Genomic DNA, 13168 nt, shown 5'->3' with positions numbered 1-13168 from the left:
AAACAGTTACAGATGATGGATCGATGGCTTGGCTGCCTTCCATATTCAAACACACATCCATACATATATTTACTTGTATTTATTTTTATTTTGTTCCTAATCTAGAAAATGTATAGTCCTTTATGCCTTGTTTTATGTTTGTGTATATTCCTTTATCTTTCAAACATTCCAGAATATCTCAATCTTAAAAAAAGTACATGTTGTTTTTTAGTTGTTTTTTTTACATTTTCACGTTTCATATCAACCATACATATTGCCTTGCCATTGGATTCTGTCAATCCCTGGATCATTTCCTAAATGTTTTGATCTTTTAATATACATGTATGAAAACCACAATGTATTTAAATGTTGGTTAAAGGCCACTCCACCAATGTATGTGTTGAGTTGTATGAAGCTGTAGCGTGAGTTCAGTCAGGAAGATTAATTCTTGCTTGCTTATTAGGCTTGTAGTTTCTTTCTCATACATCTGCCATCCCCCGCTTAGTGAATTTGTCCCCCGCTTAGTGAATTTGTTAAACAAAGCAGTGAAAGCAGCAGACTCACTAGATCTGCTACAAGAGGTGATTGTGTCATTTCATATAGGTCAAGCTTGTTTAGCAAGTCTACATTCTCAGTGAAGGCAGGTCACTCGTGGAATGCTCTGCCACCACACATACGTGCACACAACACGTACAACACGTTCAAGCATAACCTGAAGGAATGGCTTGTTGCCAATCAGGTGTGCAGTCATTGATGTGCTGTCTGTCCTGATGCTTGTTTCGGCTATATGTGCATTTGTTTTTTATGTGTATGTTGTATTGTAGCTGGGTTTGTTCTGCCTGATTCATGCTGCAGCCCGTTATGTCTCTGGTCTATTGCTGTACCCTTTCTTTTTGCTGTGTATTGGTTTTGTTTATATGTTGTTGTCAGTTTGTCTATGAATTTTATTTCCATTTTTATTTTGAGATTTTGTTATTTTAGGCTGCCTTAAAAACATCTGGCCAGGGACAGCAGATGGAAATTAGCCTCTCTGGCTAACTCTGGCTCACTTACAGTCCAACTGTTGATTGGTGTGCATTGTCCCTGCAAAATAAATGAATAAAAAAAAAAATCCCCTCCTCCCACACATGCTGACTCATTATTTCCTTCCTGTCATTATTTGGGGCTGTCAATCATGGTTTGAGCTGTTCTATCCAATAGCACAGTGACACATCTACGTTGTTTGCCTTTGATATTGCTGCTGTCTCTTTTTAAATATGATGTATTTTTGCTTTTAGTACATTCATGTTGTTGGACTACACAGGGGGATTTATCTTGAGGCTGTTAGGGTTCAGGGTTAGGGCCATCACCCTGGGTTTAAACACACTAAAGACCCTGTCAAGATATTATTATCACACATTATCTGTTTATGATAAACAATAATCATTTCTATTTTTTCATGATACTGGCTCGGATGCATTGATTTTGATATATCTATATTTTTTTAACCTGTTGATTGTGAATCTGACAATGTTATTATTCTTGAATAGGATGGTAAGGACATTGTTTTGGTTCATTTGAGGTAATTTTAGGTCTGAGACGGCCCGCAAAGTCCGGTCACTCACCTGAAAGGCGAACGCACCACACATCTAAACCTACTTTTCTTTGCTACATACCGCACTGCTTCTGGAGTATGGCCGCCTGCTATTGTGCTGCATAATCATCCAACATGAATACAATTCCTAAAGACTGAACAGTTTTTTCACATCTTGTAACTAATGTCACATTCAGTATTCAGTCCATTGCTGTGTCCACTACTGAGAGAAAGTCTACAGTCATGGTCTATTTAACTTGTGTTGTAATTGAAATACGAAAAAGTATGGCCCTCTTGTACTTGATAGAACTCGGAAGTCGTTTCAGCTTCATACCCGACCATAATACCAAAAGAACTGTAAACTGCAGAAAGTAGCACAACAGCATGATCTACATCTGCAAAGTGCTGGATAAATCCTAATGTGTGTTGAGCGGCCAGTAGCCTCAACACTTAAAAGCTTTATGGAAGGGCACCGAGGCTTGATGCCCAAGATTTAGTCAGAAAAGCTTCTGTTGGATGTGGGGTTAATGTGTGACAGACACATTAGAACAAATAGCACTCCTATCACGTTCATTGCCAGTGAGAGGATTGTCACTACCACGGGCTGACAGGCTAATGACAAGAAGCATTAGGGTGCTCTTTACACTGCTGGTCAGCACTGGTGAGAGGAGGCTGGAAGCCCCTCTAAACGCATCAACCTAACAAGCAATACAAGAACGAAGCAGACGGACTCTGGTGTTCTCTCAGGCATTCATATATGCTTTGAGAACTAGCAGGCGAGACTATTAGCAGTTTGTTTACATATTGGTTTTATTATCAAATTAGTATTCATAATTAAAGTTGTGCACATTTATAATTATAAATGTGCACAACAATTATATTATAATTAAAAACAATGGAAACGCCATGAAGCATCACACCCCACGGCCCCCAAATAAGGGGGCACATTTGTGGACTCTGGGGTTCAGGTAAAACTAGAAAGATAATGATAAAATAATATGATGATGTTTCACATCAAATTAAACTGAAGAACGTAAGCTACAATAATTAGTAAGCCGTTTTCAAATGCTCCAAACACAACTCACACAATAGTCAAAATAAGAACTCAAGTAGGGCTGCACGGTGGTGTAGTGGCTAGCACTGTCGCCTCACAGCAAGAGGGCTGCGGGTTCAATTCCCGGTCGGAGCGGTCCTTCTGTGTGGAGTTTGCATGTTCTCCCCGTGGCAGCGTGGGTTCTCTCCGGGCTCTCCGGCTTCCTCCCACAGTCCAAAGACATGCTGCAGGTTAATTGATCTCTAAATGTCCCATAGGTGTGAATGTGAGAGTGAATGGTTGTATGTCCCTACATGTGCCCTCGATGGACTGGCGGCCTGTCCAGGGTGTCCCCTGCCTTCGCCCTATGTCAGCTGGGATAGGCTCCAGTGCCCCGCGACCCTAATGAGGATAAGCGGTATTGAAAATGGATGGATGGATGGAAACGCCATGAAGCATCACACCCCACGGCCCCCAAATAAGGGGGCACATTTGTGGACTCTGGGGTTCAGGTAAAACTAGAAAGATAATGATAAAATAATATGATGATGTTTCACATCAAATTAAACTGAAGAACGTAAGCTACAATAATTAGTAAGCCGTTTTCAAATGCTCCAAACACAACTCACACAATAGTCAAAATAAGAACTCAAGTAGGGCTGCACGGTGGTGTAGTGGCTAGCACTGTCGCCTCACAGCAAGAGGGCTGCGGGTTCAATTCCCGGTCGGAGCGGTCCTTCTGTGTGGAGTTTGCATGTTCTCCCCGTGGCAGTGTGGGTTCTCTCCGGGCTCTCCGGCTTCCTCCCACAGTCCAAAGACATGCTGCAGGTTAATTGATCTCTAAATGTCCCATAGGTGTGAATGTGAGAGTGAATGGTTGTATGTCCCTACATGTGCCCTCGATGGACTGGCGGCCTGTCCAGGGTGTCCCCTGCCTTCGCCCTATGTCAGCTGGGATAGGCTCCAGCGCCCCCGCGACCCTAATGAGGATAAGTGGTATTGATGGATGGATGGAAGAACTCAAGTATGATATTCAGAATTTGCCTTAAATCAGCTCACCGTCCAGTTTTCCGGGCCTAGCGACCCGTAGCTACGTCCTAGCAGAAATATTTAGCGACCAAAAAGCAAGAGGAGTCCACACAGATTCCACTCATAGTTTTAATCCTCTACACCCAACCCCCACCGAGATACAAGCAAAAGAACACAGCAACACTTTACAGTGTGCAAATTTCAAAACACACTAATTACTAATACTGTTTTTTTAATGCTGTATTTGCATGTATTGAACCCCATTAGTAATATAAAAGTGAGATCTATAGTCTGGTACATGAGAAAACTCAAATGGCACAGATGGTGCCAAATGTGCCCAAATGCCCATTTTGTAAAACTTGCCTAAACTGTCTTTACTAACAAGGCTCTAATTCTGTTCTGCTTCACTTTTTCAAAGTCGACCTTTGCAGAGATACTGTTCATATATTGTGCTAGGATGCTGAAAAAAAAACAACCTACTAGCTGCATCATTCCAAAGAGACAATCATAATAGTAAAAGATGAACCTGTAACTTTTTTAATTTGTGCTGTGTGCCATCTTCATTTAATCTTAACCTAACCAATAAGATATAGGCTGATATTTACACATCTGGAGTATTCTCACAAGTGTTTACTTTTATTAAAACACCAACATTATTCAAATAGCCCTTGTGGTAGAGGAGATACACACTTTTTTAGTTTGGGTATGTTTTTCGAGCAGAATCCTAAAAAAATAGGCTGGGGTGCAAAAGGTTAACTATTCGATGCTACTATAGAAAAATAGTATTGTCAGACCCCTGACAACTGTATGGGAAACACATTGAGGAATTACATTGAGTGAAAATGAATGGGTCAATGTCCCACGCAACATATGCAAGGCATGTGATATTCGCACAATTTAAGATTATAGACAGAATGTATTGGACGTCCTCTATATTGTACAGGTTTAAGCTCAAAGGGGCCCCTGAAGTGCCTTGATGAGGGTAGGTTAACCCACCTTCTATGGTAGTTCCATAAAGTACAGGACTTTTGGACATCAGTTCATAATTGGCCAATAAGGCCCAACATTTAAAAGAAAAAGAAAAACGATATTCAGAACATTAATATTGCAGCAACTATTTGCAATGAAGTGTAATTGTTCTTCTGTGTGTCTAGCAATCTGAGCTCCTCTGTTCTTTGTTTACATAGCTGGGCCGACCATGCATGCTTTTTAGTGCATGTGCTAATTTCTTAGTGGTTTTAAAGTGGGAATAAGACAATAAGACATTATAGTAATTTGAAGTCATTCAAAACTGCAGGTCAAAGTAGTCTTTTATCCAATTAAATAATTAATCTACTTGATGGATTAGTGCAAACGTTTGAACAAACATTTATGTTTCACAGATGTATGCTAACGATGGAGAATGATGAGTGACATTTCCTGTAAGAACCACCATGAGGTTGACATTTGTGGTTTGAGGGAAATGTCTCAACATCTATATTGTTTGGATTTCTATGAAAATTGGTACAGTCATAGCAATTCATTCAGAATTAATTGTGATCCATAAACATTTTTTATCCAGGGCAAAATCTTAATCTGTTTAATCCATTAGTTAATGACAGAATACCTGCAAAACTAATGACATCAGCCTCAGCTATACTTTGTGTGTATAGTGCTAATTAGCCAATGCTAGCAAGCTTACACAACCATCATACCTGCTCAACATTAACGCCTTAGCATTCTTATTGTGAGCATGTTCGCATGCTAATGTTAGCATTTAGAGAGTGCAACGCCTCTAGCATGGTTGTAGACTATGTTGCTCATCTTGTTCTATGAGAATGATATCCATTTGAAGGGTGTGATGTGTTGTGGCACATTTGCTGTGGTTGGAGTGGCTCTGATCAGCATTCTCAAGTTGTCTGTGTGGCTGTGCCTCATCAGCAATTTTGGAGTTGTCGTGAATGAATTGTGAATGAATTTGATGAAGGGACATCTGATAGTTTTCAAGGTTTTTATTTTTGATGAGCAGGGTAAAGTATGTGGCAATCGAATAGTAAGCTTGGTTTGATCACACATTTACACAGAGATAAAAAAAGGACACATTTAGAGAATTGCATTGTTGCATATTCTTTGAAATATCTCTGCCAAGAAAAATCTGGACTGCATTCAGAAAACACTGCCACAAACAAACTCAGGCCGAGGCCGGTAATATACTCCATCAATCAAGGCTGCATTCTTTCTAGAAAACGGGCTGATCTTCCACTCAGGTTAAGTTTGCTTTGATGAATGCAGCAACTCCTCGTGCAAAATTGCTAACCAAAATTGCTATCCATACACGGTCGGGAAATTAGTCTGATTACATAGAGCTAAATATTTTTGTTTCTCTGTTGAATAATGTAAAAATGATAAGCTTGTAACGTTAATATTTAGAAGGTGTCAGTGATAAGTCAGTCAAAAATATTTAGATAAGATAAGATGATCCTTTATTAGTCCTGAAGTGGGGAAATGTACAGGATTATTAATGAAGAATGAAGTTTGTTTTTATTTAATTTTGTTTTCCCTGTTTTAAAACGTCTCTATGCACTAGTCAGAGCATTAATATAGCATTAAATAACTATTTGCTATGCACAAACATATCTGAGTAATGTCTACCTGAGAAGAGAATGACGTCACTCTCCATCTGTGTGTGTCCCAAATTGATCAGTGTAGCCGAGGATTGAACCGATCCTATAACACAGAGCCACAGTCCCCCAGTACCTTTTAGTGCATGTCTGTGACTGTGTATGTGCCTAACTGGCCAGCTCATAGCCATCGATGTGCTCATGGCCGTCGAGGTGCAGTGTGCGCATACTGCAGTGACAAACAAAGAAATGAATGCAAAAAAGACAACAATGGCATTATAGAAACAAACCTTGCTGGCTTTTAAAGTGTTGCAATTATGAAATGTAATGAATATTTGGTAGTTATGATCCGGACAGATGTTTTAAATAATTTAGTGAAAGTGAAAATTGAATCAGTATATAATATTTTTTATGGAAGTTTTTTGACACTGACATTTGTTGTCCTCTAACGACACTAGAGCAACTTCTCTTTTTAAGTGAGGCACAAGGGTTATATTTTGTTGAAGCCAAGTTACAAACTATTTGGTCAGTGCTGCTCATTTGCACGACTGTTCTAAAAGTGATTTATAACCTCAAAAGCTTGACCTATGGACCTCCTCCCAGAGGAGATGGGCATTGTTGGACACCACACATTTCCTCCCATTTTCTCATGACTCCCATCCGTTCTCAGACTCAAGCAGACCCTTGAGTCTCTTGTCTCCAGGGGGTTTTAATTTTGGCAGCAGCTTTTTTTGCCCTCATCTACCTCTACAGACAGAAGTTATATACCACCTTGAATGAGGGGGAATCTCAGATTTAGGGGAATAAATCTGCAGTGGTATAAAATGCCTGCTGCCCACATCTCAAAGAAATGCGGCCAGCACTCATTTCCACACTGTGCATTGTTGCATTGTTGGTGCTCAGCTGTAAATGAATCTTGTGGTAAATAGGTGGGTTGTCCCAACAATATAATCGGAACTAAACTCCTCAATGTTATTGCAATCAACTCTGACACTGAGCATCTCATTTAGTGGCCTAAAGGTGTCAACTGTCCATTGACTGTCAAGCTATTTGCTGGAGGTTTTTGCTTGACCACAGCTGCAAGATCCTTTTTTGTTTTATTGCACTATTTCTTTAGGTAAATAATGTTGTGTGTGTGTGTGTACACACACACACAACATATATATATATATATATATATATATATATATATATATATATATATATATATATATATATGTGTGTAAATGAAAAAAGGCAAAACGGATGGAAACGTTTCAGGGGGCCATAATGTTTAAATGCTACTATGTCATAATTAATTTGGAGGGAAACAAAAGTAGTTTTTGTCTTTCAATTCAATTGGGTTTGTTTTGTATAGCCCAACATCACAAATTACAAATTTGGGGGCTTTACAATCTGTACACATACAACATCCCTGCCCCAGGACCTCACATTGGATCAGGAAAAACTTTTTAAAAAACAAATAAACCCTTTCACAGGGAAAAAAGGGAAGACACCTTCAGGAGAGCAATAGAGGAGGATCCCTCTCCCGGGATGGACAGAAGCAATAGATGTTATGTGTACAGAATAAACGACAAGTCTACATTTAATAAGCTGAATTTCTGGAAGTCCATTCTAAAATGTACGTAAGTATCAGTATCAAAGCCTTCAAACACCTCACAAACTCTAATATTTGTTTGCTGGGGACGCTGAGTGATGGTCTCATATGACCGTTCCATGTGACTGAAACCAGAGCATCCACCATAATGGGATAACTGATCACCGGCCATCTTTTCTCTGTCGCTGCCTTCAAAGCTTCCACCGCCATAAGAGATATTTCCAAAACAGAAAAGCAATCTTCAATCTATATCTTTGTTTGGAGCCAAGCAGGTTACTTTTTCTCCAGAGCCCAATAAGATTAATGCAACCATGTTTGTAACTGTTTTATTAATTTACTGTATACAGTCCTGTAATAATTCCCCCCCAAAATGGACAAAAGCTTACAATTCCACATGGGCTCTCATAAGCGAACATAAGCGTCTTTTAATGAAAATTTGTGTCAATGGAATTTTTTACTATAAAATCACACCAGTTAAATAAATTGACGTGTGCAATTCACAGTTTTGTGGCATTGGTTATGTAGGCAGGGAATAATACCTGAGGTTAACCTCAGACTTGCAAAAATCAAATGATAACATTTCAAACTCATGGCTACAGCCACTCAGTGTAAGAAGTAGGCCAAATGTTGTGTGAGGCAAGAGGGAGGATCTTGGTGTCCAACATATTTCTTGTAATTGTGTGAGCCAGCTCACACACTATTTTGTTTTATCATTACAACTAAACTCCTTACAACTGACTCAAGTGATAAAATGGGACATGATGTTAATTAAGGGGAAATTAAATAAAATATTGTGGAAATAATAAACATTCTGTACTAACATGCACTCTTACATCATATATAGGCTACTTCAGATCTGATACTGTACACAGGCCTATCGATATGCAATCCCACCTATAGATGTATCCCTACTGTTTGTATTTTTTGTTTATATTGTACATATTTTGGGTTTGAACCTCATTGTTATTCATATTTTAGACTTTTATGTATTTAGATCATTAGCCTACTGATGCATTATAAAATGTATTAAAATCAATATTTACAGAAGGAATTATTTAAGTTTAATTGATAATTGCTTGCTTGCTGAAAATGAAATAGAAGGCTTTATGAATGTACTGTGCTTTTAAATCTACAATCGTTCTGCCCTACAGCGTCTGACCAATCAGCAGCTCAGACACGCCCCCCCCCCCTCTCCCCCCTCTGAATTATAGGCGAATCACAGCTCCTCTTTCAACACCAGTAGAACAAGTCAAGTAGTTGCTGCTTGGTATCATCGCCAGTCTAGCAGCGCAACAAGCCTGTCCCCCTGACACGGTGAGTGTACTGTTGTGTACACAGAAAATGCCAGGAAAGTGACGCGAGAGGACGGCGGGACTGTTCCGTGAAGGCTTTTTCTGACCGAAAAACCCGAGTCTCCTTCGCTGTATCCACAGAACTAGGTAGGTTTTGTTGCAATGTCCTCTCTCTCCTCTCCGCCCCTTCAGCCCGCCAGCTACGACAATCAAACTCACATTTTTGGCAGGGTTGTTCGGAATACCCGTATCACGTCCGCTACGCTGCCTCAACAGAGTCCGTTTTCCTCTCAAATGCGGGTGACATTGTTGCTCGTGTTCGGCGTGTTAGACATTAGGCTCGGATAATAGCGTTATCACGGCTTATATAAGCGCGCACACACACACACACACACACACACAAATATAAATATATATATATATATATATATATATATATATATATATATATATATTGTAACGTCGTGTTGACAGATCCCCGGGGGCCGTTACATGTCGCCCGGAGGGGTAAAGGGACAAATCTGCCATGAGACATTTTTTTTAAAACTTTTTTTTTTTAAATGTGAAGATGCAACCCTCTCCACTGGACGTACGCCTACTTCACAGTACAGGACGCATTTCAATGCCGTTCCGCTGAGAAGGTTCTCCTCGTAGTCCAGGCAGCATTCGTTACACAACGGAACCTCCACGGTAGCTGCACATTCGGAGCCTCGGTGGTTTCGACCTGTCCGCATGCAACATTGAACCGACCACAACAACCTGGCCCTGACTGTCTGAACTGTGCTGCTTTGCTGATGAACCCTCTATTAAATGGCGTATTTAAATAGTTTGGTTTTGAGGTTAGGCAGGCCCATAGCATAAATATATAATGGAATGTGATAGGGTTGTGTACGTGTTTTGGCCTGTGAGTGCAGCATTGGAAGAACGCCTGCACTCTCCCCCCTGTTATCCCTCCTCAGTCTTTGGGCTTTGGGAAGGAGAAAAACACTCCTAAACTTGGAGGGACTGAGCAGGGGTCAATTATAGCATGCAGGCCTACATGGCTGAAGGTTTATAGAAATACTCTGGAGCAGCCATAACTGTAACAGTTTCCAGTGGCCAGCTAGGGGCATAGACCTCTGCAGCACATCTGCTGTGTGCAGGTGGTCTGGAGGGAAAATCTGTCTGAATTCAGTTGACTCATTGCTGGCTGCTCTTAGCGGGTCAGCTTCCACAGCTGCAGAGCTGGATCAGTTGGACTCAAGGTCTCTTCTACTCTCATTTCCTTTTCTGAAAGGAACACCCACTGCTGCATCACTATTATTGCATTCAGGCAAGCGGCTGCCTAACTGCTGGGCCCAGCCAGTGTTTCAACAGCAGAGCGGGGCCCATGTTTGGCGTTTGCTGCTTAAGGACTTACTGATATGGGGGCCCATATTCAAGAAGCCTCCTAGAATAGGAGTGCTAATAGTAGGTCTCCTGCCGAGATTCTTTTCACAGTGGAGCACTTGATTGGTGGATCAAAGATTGATTACTGATTCTGGGTGAGGACAGAGCCTTCAGTTGACCCTATGCTATGTCCCTCCCTAGAATGCCCACTGTCCCAATGCTTCATTAGCAACCGTAATTAGGCAGAGGAGGCCTGTCGAGCCTTCAGCAGGCTTGAATGGAACCGGCAAGTCCGACAGCAGATATCCTCAAAATTTAGATAACTGTCGTATTTTTCACCTTCCAGAAGCCAAACCCAGAAGAGGACTGATGTTGGATATGGGTTAAACAGTGTGGAAGACCTCACTCAAAGCTATCCATCAAAGATCAACTGAAACAGTGTTTGCTCCAAGGTAAGATGCTAATAATCGTGCCTTCACACTTTAGATTGTATGATATCGATAATGCCCATTATGTTTGAGATATATCTTGAAATTAATAGAAAGGTGTGATAATTCAGACTTATATTAGATATTGAAAGCTACAGGGAGTCATAACCTAGGCGTTAACTCGGCTTAAAAAAAAGAACAATATATTTTTTCAATTCTGTTTTGCAGGAACCTTGTTGTTACTGTTTTATTTTTGTCTTTCATGTGAGTTGTCCTCTTCATTCGCAATCCTCTGCTGACAAATCCTTTCTACTAAGTCAGAATCATTCTTGCAGAAATCAATCCATTTTTGAATGTATGTATGCATGTGTGAAAGCAAATGCTTTCTTTCTATATATATATATATATATATATATATATATATATATATATATATATATATATATATATATATATATATATATATATCATTTTATTTATTATAGAATAAAAGGTTAATAGCATATTTCTATTGTAATATAAAAAAAGATGAGGCTAATCATTTCACCATTGATGTTCAGTGGGTTAGTTTCCTGTAAAGGATTGCCAACATTGAAACACATTGCACAAACATCACAAATGAGTCTGGCCTCATTTTCCAATATATTGACGTCACAATGAATTGGTTAAATGACAGAAAATCATCAACTATTTTCAGAATAGATTAAATAAAGCATTTTTTATTATAAGAGCTAATGTGAGACTGATAATAATTCCCCTATGTTATACATTTAATCTTACTGTCAACATAAAACAAAAGATTTATTCAAGTTTGTCACGACCCGGCTCAAAGGCAGCAACCAACAGGGAGACAAACGAGCGGCCTGCTAACAAAAGCTATTTATTTTTAACAACACCAGTCAAATCAATGAAAAGTGGAGGTATCAGTTAAAAGTAGTGCAGTGCATGTATGGGTGTGTGGCAGTGCATCAAAATACAAAACAAAAGATCAGGCAGCAATGGTGTCAAGGTCAGCGAAACACCGGATGTCTTCCCCCAGCGAGATCGAGCCAAATGCAGAGGGCTTTCTTATGGCCAGGCCACTCCGGCTCAGGTGTGGCTCATACTGTCTGACGACACGCCAATCAGCACCTGAAACATAGAACTGAACAGTGACACCTAGGGCATGGGTCAGCACAAGTTGAACAGATCATTATTGCGTTTTTATTTTGTACAATATGAATTTTTACTGGAACGAGCTTGAATGCAACATGCAAGTTAACGCAACCTCCGTTATCGTTCGCTGTGTAGCTCCGTGCCACTGTGTTTACTGCATGCATGGGAATGAATTGCAGCATAATTACTGTCTGATTTGGTTAAGTGTTCCACATGTTTTTAAGTTTGGTCCTATTTGGACTTTCAGTTGTGACGAAGGTCTGCTATACTGTGTGCTGACGTTAAACTATGCATGTATAAATAGGACAGGCTAGACATGTTAAACTGATTGGCTGGTCCTTGGCCATGGCTGATCAGGAGAGAAATGTCCCGTTTCAATCAACAGCCAATCGGTCAACACAGTATAGTCAAACTCATGCCGATGTACTTTCTGTACATGTGCCACCCTCCACCCCTAATTGACAGATTCATCTTTGCCCTTCCATAAATCATTCCTTGAAATGACTTCATGCTGATTCTTTGCCACTTCCTGTGTCCACTATGTGGCTCTAGAGAACCCACTAATTATTACACTAATTACATGTAATTGCATGTCATGTGTAGACAGGCTAACTTCCTGTTGGCAGGGAGCTGCACTTTGGTGATCGGTCCATGATGATCTCTACAAAAATAATAGCTTCCTCGCACCTTCAGTGCCAGGTACCGTTCGGCCCTGGCACAACCAAAAAACGGTAATGTCCAAAATATTATGGAAGAGGAGTGCAGTAGAGAGGAGATTTCTTTACTGCAGATAAATTGTAATGGGTATTTCCCCATAAGTAACAAGACATCGTTTTAACAGAATTACACAATTATTGGAGGTTACATTTATCAACCAAAGAGAGCTGACACTGTCTTGGTCACAATTCTTAAACAATCTAAGGATTCTGCAAGAATGTTATGTTTACATACAAAAAACTACCATCAGCTGATATGTATTGATGTCAGATTTTATTATCCAAATATTGATATCGCTATAGGCCTCAAAAATCCAGGTTTGGTTGGCTTCATAGCAATAACAAAGCTAAACATGATAAATACAGTTGTGTTTAATATTATAGGAATACTGTTCTTA

At 40.0% G+C, this 13168-nt stretch overlaps 1 protein-coding gene across 3 annotated transcripts in view; it reads left to right on the top strand.

Annotated features, from left to right (window-relative positions):
• Nucleotides 1-9036: 9036 nt before the first annotated feature.
• tpst1 (tyrosylprotein sulfotransferase 1) overlaps nucleotides 9037-13168 on the top strand; it is a 39866-nt gene continuing 35734 nt past the window's right edge. The window contains exons 1-2 of one of the 3 annotated variants that reach the window (XM_034528644.1): nucleotides 9037-9250; nucleotides 10818-10923. The gene's annotated coding sequence lies outside the window, so the exon portion shown is untranslated. The remainder of the gene's footprint in view (nucleotides 9251-10817; nucleotides 10924-13168) is intronic. The other 2 variants (XM_034528645.1, XM_034528646.1) reach the window with 2 other exon arrangements.

The sequence above is a fragment of the Cyclopterus lumpus genome, chromosome 25 (genome assembly GCF_009769545.1).
Source record: "Cyclopterus lumpus isolate fCycLum1 chromosome 25, fCycLum1.pri, whole genome shotgun sequence".
NCBI lineage: Eukaryota > Metazoa > Chordata > Actinopteri > Perciformes > Cyclopteridae > Cyclopterus > Cyclopterus lumpus.
The sequence above is the reverse complement of the archived record's forward strand: the minus strand, read 5'-3'. Positions and strand labels throughout refer to the sequence as shown.